The sequence below is a fragment of the Pinus tabuliformis genome, chromosome J (genome assembly GCF_031772625.1).
Source record: "Pinus tabuliformis cultivar Carrire ecotype Pingquan chromosome J, CPIR1, whole genome shotgun sequence".
In the NCBI taxonomy this organism is placed as follows: domain Eukaryota; kingdom Viridiplantae; phylum Streptophyta; class Pinopsida; order Pinales; family Pinaceae; genus Pinus; species Pinus tabuliformis.
Window position 1 is genome coordinate 101,395,454 of NC_142295.1, and position 15,425 is coordinate 101,410,878.

At 38.1% G+C, this 15,425-nt stretch overlaps 1 pseudogene; it reads right to left on the reverse strand.

Annotated features, from left to right (window-relative positions):
- Positions 1 to 2,519: 2,519 nt before the first annotated feature.
- On the reverse strand, positions 2,520 to 3,223 carry LOC149225715 (small ribosomal subunit protein eS12 pseudogene; annotated as a pseudogene).
- Between the last annotated feature and the right edge of the window lie 12,202 nt (positions 3,224 to 15,425).

Genomic DNA, 15,425 nt, shown 5'->3' on the forward strand with positions numbered 1-15,425 from the left:
AAAAGCTGCAAAGGGAACTAAGTGCTCTTTGTAACATAATGCATGTCAATAAAATATAGACAACAATTATTAATAAATCTAATTTGGGAAAACATACAATTACATTTGCATCAATCTTCTTTGATCTATCTTATAATTGAAATGCGCATAAATTATCTCATAACTGTGTCACAAAGATAGGGATGAATATTACAGATAATCGACTCTTCCATGCCAAACGCACTTATGGAGCCTCAACTCAGCTCTCACAACAGGGATAAGCTGGGAATGCTTCTAGTCAAAAGGAGATGTGATCCTTCAATAACTTGCCGAATCTCAGCTTACTGCTCAACTCAAGAACATACACCATTAGTGAAAACTCTCAGAATCCCACACCTCGAGATAGATTACAAAGCACACACACCCAAATTACTCTTGCTCTAATCCCTATGAGGGTTATTGGCGTCTTTTAGTTTTGTGCATAAAAGGGACTAAACTCATTCTCCTCTCACCTAGATTATGCGATCTCATAAATGTTATCGAATCTCATTCCGGTAAATGTTGTTGTGGCTGTTATCGAATCTCTTTCTCCTCTTTAAGCACTGAATTTCAACTAGCAGAATATTGTGACCTAAAACTGTAAATATGCATATAAATTGTTGTATCGTGCATGCTATTTGTTGCTGTTCTGTTCTCAGTTAGGACTCTAAACTGAAAATACCAATACACTTCATTGTTGTCTTGTGCTTAAGGTTTATTCAAATGTTACCATCAGAGACATTTGCCCATGCTCTTAAACGAGGGTCTGGACCAAGCCCATAAACTCGAATTTAGAGTCAGAAGACTAAGGGCAGTCATGGTGCTGAAACTGAAGTGATCTCGGGGACAGTGGCTATTATGAGATAATGACAGAATGGGAGAGTAGAGGATGCGCAACAATAGTTTGACAGAATGCCTGAACGTAATGCAGTTTCCTGGACCACGCTGATTGCAGGGTATGCCCAGAGTGGCTGTAGTTTTATGTTGAACCAGTTCTATTGCCGTAATTTGTTCAGAAATGAATTCGATTTGTATGAATACGCTTGGGTTCAAATCTTTGTAAGGTGAATCTGCACATAAATTGGGAAAATCGATGTTGTTAATTAGGCAAAACTCTGATATTATTTAAATAATGTGATGTTCTGAACATTACAGACAGCGCACAATTGGGATGTAATATCCACGGCAATTGCAGAAGTTATTTGGCAATTCGAATTACGATGTTAAGAAATGCAGTAGAGCGTTTGAAGGATTGATGGAGGAGGCGTTAAATTGGGTTGAAGACTTCAACAATACTTGGTGGTCTGTAATCGAATAAATTCGATTGGACAGCGCTGAAGAATGTATCGATTTGGTAAATGAAGTTTTTTTAATGTTCCAAATTTCATTTGCTATTAACACTATTCTAAATCCAGAATCATGGAATGCTAAAAGCGTTGGTAACACCATCCAAATTCTGCCTGTGAGCCATTAGACAACGAATTAACATTTGAAATTGTAGAAAAAGACCACAAGCTAACGAGTCTGGCAAAGTTATTAAACGAAGGCGCTGAAAGATTACAATCTGGCAAAGTCTCAACAGCAGTATTGCAGTAGTCGTATGAGGTTAACTATAATGTTAATGTCAAGGTACGAAATTCAGGCATTCAATTTTAAGAGCTGGTAAGCAGAATGGGATGGGCGCACTTATATATTTGATATTGGTTCAGTTAAATTAAATGATGGGGCATTGTCTCATTGACTTCTGAGTATATGAAATCAGATACTGAAACCCATATATAAATGATTGTGGAAATGATTCAAGAAGAAGATTTTGGGCTTAAAACCAGAATTAAAAGGGCTATTGTATTGAGGTTTGGTTGACACAAAACTTTGTGCAATTTAATGTGAAATGGAAACCATATAGATAATGGCCAAGAGTGAGTGAAATGCCAAGCTTTTGATTGAATCCAACATATGTGAATGTAATTGTGGTAATGGATCTGAATTATGAGAGCATTCGAAGTTGATGGGATTGATAGTTAAAATATGAATGAGGATGAAGGAAACTTCACATACAATGATTGATTTTTATTGAGTTTTCATGAACCATGAAATATGTGAACAGGTGTTTGAGAAGCTTCCGCATGCAAATGATAAAATGTGAACTTGCCAGGAATTGAAAGGTAAGCTTCCGCATATTAATTGAGATTGCCAGTGGTAGAAATTTGCCAGAGGTACTGATTGAGCATAGGCCGAGATGCATGTTCATATGCAATTGAAGAAATATTCTGGGTATTGCAGGCTATTTTATTTATTTTTTATTTTATTATTATTATTATTATTTATTATTATTATTATTTTATTATTATTATTATTATTATTATTTTTATTTATTTATTTATTTTTTTTTTTTTTTTTTTTTTTTTTTAAATTTTATTTTATTTTTATTTTTATTTATTTTTTTTATTTTATTATTATTATATATATATATATATATATATTTTTTTTTTTCAGGGGAGTTGCAATAAGAGATAAGACTCAAACTGTTGACATGAACTCATGTCCAGAGACAATCTGCCGTATAACAAAGGAATGTAATAATACTAAAATTGTAAAGTCCACCTTAAGGTCTATAAAAGAACCCATAATAAGAGATGACTGAAACACAGTACACATTGGCAAGCAACAAAACATAATTGGACCTCAGCTTAATGTGTCTTCACGTATTCTTGAATAACATTCAAACCCTCAGTTTCTTCACCATAGTCCTTAACAACAAGGCAAGAGCACCCAACAACCTTGCGGGCTTTTCCCTCCGAGTCAATCTTGCAAAGTCCTGCCCATTCACCCAATTTCTTTGCACTGGGCACAGAAATCAAGTTCACATTGTGCTTAGCACACAGAGATTGCACTAATTTTGTGTAATCAGGTTGGTTGCAATCCTCTGCAAGGACGCACAGCTGAGTTGCGTGTTTCTCAATGGCTTTAGCACCTTCGTGAAGACCTCGAGCAAGACCATCATGGGCCAATGATTTCTTTAATACAAGCTGCAAGACAGTCAATATGTCCATAGGCTCACCAATTGCCGCAGTTGGCTTCTCTTCAATAATATCAGCATCTCCCCCGTCCGCCATGGCTTCACTGGCAAAATCGAAAAGGGAACCACAAACGCGTACTCGCTAAATAATGAAGGAGCAACTGGAGAGTCAAGAAGCCGAGCACATAAAAGCTGGGTATTGCAGGCTATGCCTGCGTCAGTAAGGACTAAGGAGGGTATTACTGTACATTGAGATTCCATTGTGAGGGATACGATGGAATTCTGGGAATTAATTTTACAGTCGTTTTTTGCCAGAGATTCATATTATATTTAACAAGTTCTCTCATTGTCAAAATTCTTTGTCATACATAAGTTTTGGAAAATTGAATACTATCATGTCTGTGCAGGTTATTGCCTCTCGACGCAAATATTTTGAGATCAGTCAGTAAATCACAAGCTTCCCAAATTCGCATGACATGACGAAAGAAAAAAAAATGTCCCAAAAAAAACTGAGAGCTCAGGTGGCAGCAACCAATTTTGGGCAGGTACTTTAAATTGTTCATTTCCAGATGTCCGGTAGTTTTCATTTATAGATACTGAGTTCAGAAGGATTTTTGCAGGTCAGAACCTCCCTCTCTCCTACATAATTTGGTGATGAAGAATCTGGACTTTAAAAATGAAACAACAAAAATTTGAAAATGAAATCGAGATTTAAAAATGAAATTTCATACTTCTAATAACCCTAGATAGATTTAGTTTCAGTTTCACTCGTAATCAAACTTAGTAATTCTCTTCCCAAATTTATTTATTTATTTATTTATTTTTTTTTTAATTCAATAGCTTGATTATTCACCTACCCATGTGTCACTATCTCATCAAGGGTCACCCAAAATTATTTACTTAACTTTTTATTTAAAACTAATATTTTCCTCACCTCACAAGATTCCTATTTCTTCTCCTAGTTGTCTCTTTATCCCCCCCTTTTATTCCTTAAATTGTGTTCATTACTTGAAGTCAATCAATGAGTCAAGATTTTATCCCCAATCTCCTCCCTAATTTAACTCAGGTTATCTCTTAGATGTATATCCTTATGTTGGTTGTTGCCACATGGATCTTCTCTACATTTCTCTAAATTTGATTTATTATTCTTATTTTAATTCACCTTCCTCTTTTCTTAATTAAGTTTAATTAGTTTAGGATTAATCTTTATCCTTACAATTATGTTTGTCTTTCCCCTTTTACCTAATTAAACCACATAATCTACCTAGTATTTTCCAACATGGGAACGGTAGAGTTTTTAAGGTACTTTATTTTATTTTATTTTTTTCCTATGATCCTCCTTATTCCAAGTTTTATTTTTGATTTATTTACCTTGGTTTCTAATCATCATTTACCCTTGATGTGAATTTACCTAGTTTTCATTCCTTGCTTATATTTATTTATTGTTATTTATTTTTAATGATTCCAAGGGTGCCAAGTTTGGTTGTTCCCTTCAAGAACTTCCCTAGAAGTTCCAAGGGTGCCACACCTAATAGTTTATTTGTGATGCCAAGGGTGTCAAGTTGGTCGTGCCCTTCAAGAAATTCCCCTGAAGTTCCAAGGGTGCCACACCACTTGCCCTTCAAGCATCCAGTGACTACGAGGGGAGTGCAACGTCATAGACCACTATCATCTCTTATGTTGCCTGCTATAGTGAGACTAATGGTGCCGGGGATCAAGGAATCTGCCTTGATGCGCGCCCCCAGTAAACTCCTCATGAGCGACCAAACTTTGGGACCTGCCCTCATGGCATCGTGATCTTCAAGGCGAAGGTGTTTTAACCTTTCCAGCCCAAGTCACGGCGGGAGTGCTAGTGGGTGAGATCAGGGACACTGTCCCACCCCTCCCATGTAGTTCCATCCACTTGTACAACCCCATCACCCATATGTGAGTCATTCGGCCAAGCAACTAATCTGTGCTTGCAACCACTAACATATCATCAGAATATAGATAAACATATATAGCAGGTTTCAAAATTGACTTAGAAATTCAAAGATAAAATAATATAATTTTTCATCAAACCAGGTGTCTTTAACTCGTCATATGTGAGTGCCTCTAGTGGTTTCCTGCCATACTCAATAATCATCAGTAACAAGGTTTCTCAGTGTTAGCCATTGTCATAATAACATTATCGCCATCACCTAATCATTCACGTCATTGTTCATTGTGAACCAAAACTAATGCAAGTAAGTAACATAGGGGACACATCCATCATGGCTAGCATCATCATAACATTAATGGAACCATACATATAGATCAAAGCTATTATCATTATAACATCAATAGAAAACATGTCTATCCTTTACTACTATCACCATCATGATATCAATAGAGAGTACACATAACCATTAATTATATCGTAATCATAATATTAATAGAGAACATTCATAATAATCACATTTACTAATAATAGAGTCGTGTTTCTGATCCTCAACTTGAGTTCCCCAAAGGATAAAGTATCTAAGATAATGTCATATTAGGGTCAAGAAACTAGAGTGGGCACTACAGTCGACACATCATTCTTTGAGGACCTCAAGTTGAGGATCCAGACACATGACTCTATTATTAATGGTTGTGATGTTTATGTATGTTCTCCATTGATATTATGATGATTGTAGCATTAATGGTTATGCATGTTCCCTATTGATATTATGATGATTGTAGCATAAATGGTTATGTTTGGTTTCTATTGAATTTATGATGATGATGGCAGTAAAGGATATGTATGCTCTCTATTGGTATCATGATGATGATAGCTTTGATGGATAGGTATGTTTTCTATTGATGTTACGATGTTGATAGCTTTGATGGATATGTATGTTTCCATTGATGTTATGATGATGATAGCCATGATAGATGTGTCCCCTATGTTACCTACTTGCATTAGTTCTGGTTCACAATGAACAATAATGCGAATGATCAGGTGATGTTGATGATGCTATTATGACAAAGACTAACATCAAGAAACCTTTTTACTGATGATTATTGAGTTTGGCAGGAAACCACCAGAGGCACTCGCATATGACGAGTTGACGAAACCTAGTTTGATGAAAATTTATATTTTATCTTTGAAATTCTAAGTCAATTTTGAAACCTGCTATATATGTTTATCTATATTCTGATGATATGTTAATGGTTGCAGCCACAGATTAGTTGCTTGGCCGAATGACTCACATATGGGTGATGGGGTTGTACAATTGGATGGAACTGCATGGGAGGGGTCAGACAGTGCCTCTGATTTCACCCACTAGCACTCCCGCCATGACTTGGGCTGGAAAGGTTGAAACACCTTTGCCTTGAATATCACGATATCATGGGGGCAGGTCCCAAAGTTGGGTCGCTCATGACGATTTTATTGGGGGACGTGCATCAAGGCATATTCCTTGATCCTCGACACCATTAGTCTCACTATAGCAAGAAACATAAGAGATGATAGTGGTCTCTGTCGTTGCACTTATACTTTCCCCTCGTAGCCACTAAATGCTTGAAGGGCAAGTGGTGTGGCACCCTTGGAACTTCAAGGGAATTTCTTGAAGGGCACGACCAACTTGGCACCCTTGGCATCACAAATTAACTGTTAGGCGTGACACCCTTGGAACTTCATGGGAAGTTATTGAAGGGCGCGACCAAACTTGGCACCCTTGGAATCATTAAAAATAAATAAATTAATAAATATAATCAAGATATAAAAACCAGGTAAATTCACATCAAGGGTAGATGATGTTAGCAACCGAGGTAATTAAATCAAGAATAAAACTTGGGTTAAGAGGATCATAGGAAGAAATAAAATATTTTACCTTAAAAACTCTACCCTTGCCATGTTGGAAAATATTAGGTAGATAATGTATTTTAATTAGGTAAAAAGGGGAAAGAGGGACATAAATGTAAGGATAAATATTAATCCTAAAGTAGTTAAACCTAATTAAGAGAAGAGGATGGTGAATTAAAATCAGATTAATAAATTGAATTTTAGAGAAATTTAGAGAACCTCCATGTGGCAACAACCAACGTAAGAAAATATATCTAAGAGATAACTTAAGTTAAATTAGGGAGTAGATAGGGGATCAAATCTTCACTTATCAATTGACTTTAGTAATGAACACAAACTAAGGAGTAAAAAGGGGGATCAAGAGACAACTAGGAGAAGAAATAGGAACCTTGTGGAGATGAAGAAAAATATTAGTTTTAAATTAAAAATTTAAGTAAATAATTTTGGAGATCCTTGATGAGAGAGTGACACATGGGTGGGTGAATAATCAAACTATTAGATTATCAAAAATAATTAATTATGCATGAAATGCCAAGTGTCACCTATGAGGACTCCTATAAAAGAAGGGGCGGGCCACGGGAGAAATGACTTTTCCTTTACCCTACTGTTGGATGGATGAGACTATGTCAAAGTAGTGACTATGAGCTATAGTGAGTTTGGTGAGGTAGGGGGCTTTAGAGAGGGGACTCTTGAGCCAAAGAATGTTGTCCTCCACCAGCTAATACATTCCTTCGTTGTACAACCCTATTGCAGCTCAGGGGTCCGCGGGGAAGGAGAGTACCCAAGGAGTGCGCTGGGAGGTCAACCGGTGGATCATTGCATTCGGATTAAGCACGTCGATATTCACAATCGGGGGCGATCGACAACAAAGGAGGACAATTAGCGGCGAGTCAAGTTGAATCTTGTCTCCTGGTGAATGATACCTATGTTGTTATAGTATTATTTTGTATGACTTCATTATGGTTTAAGTTAATAACAAGTAAATTAGATGATATGTTCAATGAAGTGAAATTCAGGAAAGTTTTATAGATGATATGTTCAATGAAGTGAACTCCAGGAAAGTTTTATATAATGCTTAGTAATTTTTGAGTTCCCAATGCTATTTTCTTATGGTTGTATTTTTAATACTTAGTATTAAAAAAAATAGGGTGGGTCCCTACAATGATGACCATGGAGACTTCCCTTCAAATGAGGAATTTAAATGCACCAATGATGATGATGATTTTCCTCCAAGTGAGGATTTTAAAGGCACTAATGATGATGAAGACATTTCTTCGAGTGGAAAATTTAATGGCACTACTTGTTTTCAAGATGATGATGTTTTTCCTTCAAGTGAAGACCTTCATGGTGGATCTTGGATAATAATCATTTTCGTATTGAGTTTGATATTCCTCTTAATATGAGATTAGCAACGAAGACGAAGATGGACCTAGGAACAAAGATCATGTTCTAAGTTCAGCTGTAGTGCCCAACTCTAGTTGATTGACCCTGATATAACATTAGCATTTCTTTAGCCTTAAGGCTCACACATTATTCTTTGAGGACCTCATGTTGAGTTTCCAGACACTTGATCCTACTATTAATGGATGTGATGGTTATGTTTGTCTCCTAGTTGATGATATGATGGTGACAGTTGTGATGGATGTGTTTATTTCCTAGTCGGTGTTATGATGATGATAACTTTGACGAATATGTATGTTTTCAACTGATGTTACGATGATGATAGCTTTGATAGATATGTGTGTTTTCTACTGATATTATGATGATGATAACTTTGATGGATATGTATTTTTTCTGCTGATGTTATGATGATGATAGATCTAATGGATGCTTTCATTATGTTGGCTACCTACATTACTTCTGGTTCATGATGAACAACGATGTGGATGACTATGTCATGTTAATGGTTTAACATATGTTATTATGTCAATGAATAACAATATGAAACCTTGTTACTATTGATTATCGAGTATGAAAAGAAACCACTAAATGCACTGACATGTGATGAGTCAACGACATCTGGTTTGACGAAATTGAATATTTGGTCTTTGAAATTTTAAAGTTTAGTTTGAATCTTGTTATAAATTCTAATGACATGTTAGTGGTTGCAGGCACAAGTTAGTTTTTTGGCCAAATGACTCATACATGGGTGATGGGGTTGTACAAATGGATGGAGCTACATGGGAAGGGTGGGATAGTGTTCCTAATTTCACTCGCTAGCACTCCCACTGTGACTTGCGTTGGACGAGTTGGAACACCTCCGCCTTGAAGATCATGATGCCATGGGGGCAGGTCCCAAGTTGGGTCGCTCACAAGGATTTTATTAGGGAGCGCACATTAAGGCAGATTACTTGGTGTCCAACACCACCAGTATCATTATAACAGGAAACACTAGAGACAATAGCGGTCTTTGTTGTTGCACCTAGAATTTCCCCTTGTAGCCACTAGATGTTTGAAGGGAAAGAAGTGTGGCACCCTTGGAGCTTCAAGGGAAGTTCTTCAAGGGTACAACTGACTTGACACCCGTGGCATCATAAATAAACTGTTAGGCGTGGCACCCTTGGAACTTCGAAGGGAAGTTCTTGAAGGGAACGACCGACTTGGCATCCTTGGCATAAAAATTAAACTACTAAATATAATCAATATTTAAAAATCTTTGATGGTGGGTTCCGATCCGCCAATGCAACTTCCCTCCATATACAAGAACCTATCAGACCCGGACCTTGTGGTTATACCACAATCACCTATCGGAAGCATTTATGTGTGTATTTACATTAAAAAATCAAACCATACAAAAACTCGGAATACAAAGGAATACACGGGAAACCCGCTCCGAATACATGAGCCAGACTTCAAATGCATTTAAACCGCATATACAAATCTCTCGGGTCTGCTAATACCAAACCTTTCCGCTTTATTCCTCCCACGTCGATCTCTTCTCGGATCCAACAGTCGCTGCTCCATCGCATATCGACATTCCACCACACCGTCACTTAACCTTTCTGAAATGCGATCAGCGATTAAATCTCAACTATCGATCTGGTTTCCAATCCAACGGTCCAAATTTCACCCGATCATCAAAACTGATCAAAAGATCTCTGTTGTTCAATCAACCCCGCTTGATCTGATGGTTGATATTGATTTCGGGTGAATAACTTGCTAGAGGAATACCCGCCCAATAAAGCAATTTCCTCTCTCCAGTCTCCTGCAACGTGTCGGTCGATGAATGGTATTGGGTGACCAACCCTAAATACCACTTACCATTTTTTGGCCACCCGATAACCCGTTTACCACCTTTGGGGAAACCACTCTCCTAGTTAATGCGTGTGCATCTTCACTATCCGATGACCGTAGATCTCCTTTGATCAACGATCACAACACTCTCGCGACTGTTGACTTGTGAAGTGTTAAACAATAAACATGCAATCTGCGCTTAATCTAAGCTGTCCATCCCCTGTTTTCAACAATGTGATCTAATCCTCACCATCCATTCACCTTTTTTTAATAACTTTAGGAAAAGTCTGCATTCTCCATTATAGTTAGATATTATCGATTTTCCTCTATTCCATTGTAAAACTCAATTGCGCCTGCTTCCGGTTGATCCCTCCATTCATTCCAAAAAGGAATCCTGATTCTACATGCCTATACACAGGGTTTATTAAACAATTAAATATAGATTCCGTAAAGGAAAAATCCAGCAGAAATTCATGTTATTCAACACAGAATTCCACAGTATTTCTCAGGTTCACAGTCAATACACCATAAGGTTATTAAAACACATACAGATACAAATTCTCACACATAATACAGACAAATTCACACTATTTGGTATTATAATATTTACAGAAGAAACAGTCACACTCGACTGTTTCAGTTCCCCCCTCGATCATCCATCCTATCTTTCCACTTTTTATCTAACCTAGCTAACCTCCTTAAATATGCAAAAAGATCATAATTTATACAAGAATGGATTCATGAACCAATTTTAGTTCAAGTCCAAAAATCTCTCACCCTCTCCTAAATAATCTCTTCAACTCCACTCTTTTCTAAAACAAATGCTAATTTAAGCTTTCAAATCCCTCATATCTTATTCAAAACCAAATAAATCTAACTGCTTGGCCTGATCTCCACACAGGGAGGATCAATCAACCATTATGCACTTTTCTCATATTTGAAAATAAATAAACATTCTCACACATTTAAATAAATAAAATTAAATAATCTCTTATCTTCCAACCCCTTGTTAGTCACAACATGTGATCATTCCATCACATTGTTGACTAGGTCTAAATGCTCTTGCATCAATCTTACTAATTCACATCAGGTGGTAAATGAGGTTAGAACCAAGGCAATGAAATCAAGAATAAAACTTGGGGTAAAGGGGGAATAGGAAGAAATAAAACTGTTGCACCTTGAGAACTCTACCCTTCCCATATTGGAAAAATATTAGGTAGATAATGTACATAAGTTTTTTTTTAAGTAAAAGGGGGAAGAAGGACATAGAGTAAATTATAAAGATTAATAGTTAAACTTCATTAAGAAAAGGGGGTGGTGAATTAAAATAAAAATTACTAAATTAAATTAGAGAAATTTAGAGAACCTCCATGTGGCAAGAGCCAACACAACAATATCCATCTAATAGGCAAATTGAGTTAAATTAGGAGGAAGTTAGGGGACCAAATTTGAGACTTATCAGTTGACTTTAGTAATGGACACAAATTAAGGAATACAAAAGGGGGATCAAGAGACAACTAGGAGAATAAATAGGAACTCCTATTGGGGTGAGGAAAAATAATATTTTTGAATTTAAGAAAGTAATTTTGGAGAGCCGTGGTGAGAGGGTGACACATGGGTGGGTGAATAATCAAACTTTTGGATTAGTAAAAATAATTAATTATGCATGAAGTGCCAATTGTCACCTAGGAAGCCTCCTATAAAAGAATGGGCAAGCCATGGGAGAAGGGACTTTTGCTTACCCTATTGTTGGATGGATGATTTTATGTCATTTCAAGTGGCTATGAGCTATAGTTGAGTTTGGTGAGGTACAAGTCTTTAGAGAGGGGACCCTTGAGCCAAGGAGTGCTCACCTCTATCAACTAACACACTTCCTCCATTATACAACCCCATTGAAGCTCGGGGGTCTGCGGGGAAGAAGAATACTGAAGGAGTAGGCTGGGAGATCAACCAGTGGGTCACTACATTCAATTAGAGCACATCAACATTTACACTTGAAGGGAAACACTAGCAAGGGAGTGGGTGAAAATGTGAAGTTGGGTTACACTTTTTGCCCTTTTTGATCAAAAATATATATATCATTTTTAGAAGTTCTTCAACTTTCGGCAAGTTAAAACAATTTTTTTGTTTACAATTTCATTTTACAATAAAAGAAAAATTGTCAGAAATTTTATTAGCTTTCTATTACTTATTTTTTGGAAATTTTTTATTCACATTTGATATGTCAACTTAGTAATTGTTTGAGTGTGTGTTCTTTAAAAATCAAGGGATTCATAACACGTCATGTGTTTTAGCACTAGTGTATTTTTTGTTAACTTGACTTTTTGGAAAAAAAAAAGTGTTGCAGCAATCTAGACAGACTCTACTTTGATATCGTTATATTTAAAAAACCAACTGATGCACATCATAATTACTAGAATTTTTTGAATTGAACCGATATGAAAAAACTGCAGCTTTTGAAGATGTTTAGTTGAGCGTCAAGTTTCTCAACATATAAGTTATAAACTAAAAATCTAAAAACTACCCATTATAAAAAACGGACCAATGTAATGTGTTAGCACTTGAAATTTCACCTAGGCTGAGATAGACAAATCTCAAGGCTACATCAAACCATTCAGCCTCGTAGCTAGCCCTACGAGGCAGGAGAAGGCTCTCTCCGGTCAAACTCGGTGGATTTTTCAATAGGATGAGCTGACCAATTAGAAACACTGATATTAGGCTAGTAAACTGATAAGGAGGGTTGATTTAAAGTTTTTGGGGTTTTTGGTGGCAATTGGAGGGAGTGCAATTCAGGGTGCGGGGATTGAGCTCAGGTTTTGCAGGTGGGTCTTTGGGGCAAGGTAGGAGTTTGTGCTGATGCCTTTAGCTGAGATGGATGATCAAGGAAGAAAAAAGAGAAGCTAAAGAGGGCAAACAATGACTTTGAATCCTCTCTAGATAGTGGAAAACATAAACATTAAACAAATTTGAAAGCTGAGCATGGCAAGCATGAATTCAAACTTTATCACTTCATTTTTTTAATAAGCTGCAGTAAAGAAAGAGATGGAACACATAAACACACTTACAATTACAATAAGAGAACACACCATCAACACAAGAGTCCACAAGAATCCCAATGATGTCTGCAAAACCCTGGTCTTCCTTTTCCTCAAATTGCAGAGATACAAGTAAAATATACAATAGGAGCTTCTCCCTCAAGAGTCCAACCATGAAAATGAGCAAGAGAAGGCATAATATAGATGATCTAACTCCTTTCCCCACCTCTAGGGGTCGAGCTCAGCTTCCTAGGAGCTGTTTCAACTAATTCTAAACTGAGCACTAGATAATAGGCAGTCAAAACAACTTGCCTCTAAAACTTAGGAAACCTATCCATGCATTAAATTTTTACCATTTACATTCAAGAATCTTCTAGAAGTGATCAAGGAGAGTAAAAGCATCATAGAGCCATGAAAATTACACAAAAATCCATCATTTACATGCCCTAAACATTAAACCAAGTGAAAACAATGTTTTTCTGGCCGAACTGGTCAAAACAGGCAAAATTCCCTGACGGGTCGCGCACATGTGCCTGACGGGTCGCGCACATTGAGAGGCCTGTTTGGGGGCCTTCCCGGTGTCCAAATCAGGTGCAAGATAGCTCATTGGAAAGGTCTGCGAGTCTACTTTCCAAACCCACCAGAATTTTTGAATTTCGAGTTGATTTGACCCCTCAAAACTCAATTCTCCCAAGACAGCTTTCTGCAACTCAAAATAGGGGCAGAAAGTCAAAATTTGCATGTGTTTTGACCTTTTGGAGGCCCAAATCTCCATAAAAACTGAAATCCATCCACAGGTAGGTGTAACTTTGCATGAAAATTCCAAAAATGCTGAGTTTTCCCCGTTCTGAGTTGCCCCCATGTAGGGTCGCGTGCGGGGTGAGACCCGTTAAAAGGCCAAAACCTGTCAATGTCCCAAAAATGCCAAAAATGCCTCAAAACTTTCAAAATTTCTTGTGCTAGCTGCTAGGAAGAGGCTAATGAGTATCATGGTGAGTGAGAGAAGCCTCGGCCAAGATACGGAGTGGGTTGGTCTTCTTCTTCCTCTTGCGGGCCTCGGACAACCTTCTTTGGAACATTTTCATCTTCGCCTTGCAAACATGCATCCTCGCCCAATAATGATTCTTCATGTTCCTTAGTAGCCTCTTGTCCTGGTTGGCCTTCTCCAACAGCCTCTCCAAGCGAGCATTCTCCTGAATGAGCAAAGACTCCCGGTCAGCAGGCAATGGGTCACCGGGCCTCCTACGGTTCAAAGTTCGATCACTGCGGATCCTCCATAGCTCATCAAGTTCTTTTTCCTCTTCTAATTGTTTGTTGCGCTGCTCCAGATAAGTGATGGTCCATTGAGCCATTTGGAGCTTTTGCTGCAACACGAGGTTCTCCTCCTCTCTTTGTCTGATAATCTCATAAAAATCTGAAGAAGGAAAGCGGGCATCAAGGTCAATGAAATCATCATGTGTATCACCGGCTCTCTCATCCTCAACCATGGGCTGCTTGCCCTCCCGCACTGCCTCTGCTGATGAAGAATGCGAGGCCCCTTCCACCTGGTGTGGAGATAACACTCGCTGCCCTGAAGATGATGACGAGACCCCTTTCACCTGCTGTGGAGAAAGTACTCGTCGAGCTGCTGCAAACAAGGCCCTGTGGCCTCTCTGGTAGGTGACCTGAGGTGAGGAAGCAACATGTTTCGGAACAATGATCTCGGGCTGGTGAGATGGACCTCCCTCCTCATAAATGACCTCTGGCTCCGGCTGTGGCTGTGGTGTCGCTGTGAAGAACTCATGGGAAATGAACTCTTCCCATGGAATGCCCTGCTGACTCAACTGATGGGAAACAATGAGCTGGATGAGACCATAGTGACATAAACTCCTAAACTGCTGGGCTGGGGTATTCCTCTGTAACAGAGGCACCATCCTCTGAATATTCTGGAAGAAGAAAACCAGGATGTTCATCATCCTCACTCGGGTAAAGTGCATCAACAGGCGGATGTGATAAGAGTACACCTGTGAAAACCTGCCCTCACATGTAAAGTAATGCATGATGAGTTTCAAGATCGGAGCATACTCCCTCCGGAGAAATCTGAAAGGAAAGACCCCCGACAAGTGTCTCATGAAGGCTGGCATGACATATGGCTCAAAATGAACAAAATCCAACACTTTGCGCTTGGGCCACACCTCACCCACATTTGGTATCCCGGTAGCCTCTGAAATCACTTCCGGAGACAACACAAAGTTCACTCTTGCCAGAGTGACCTGCCCATCATGACGGTGCAAAACAAATAAGCGGGCCAACTCCCTGTGGTGCTGGATCT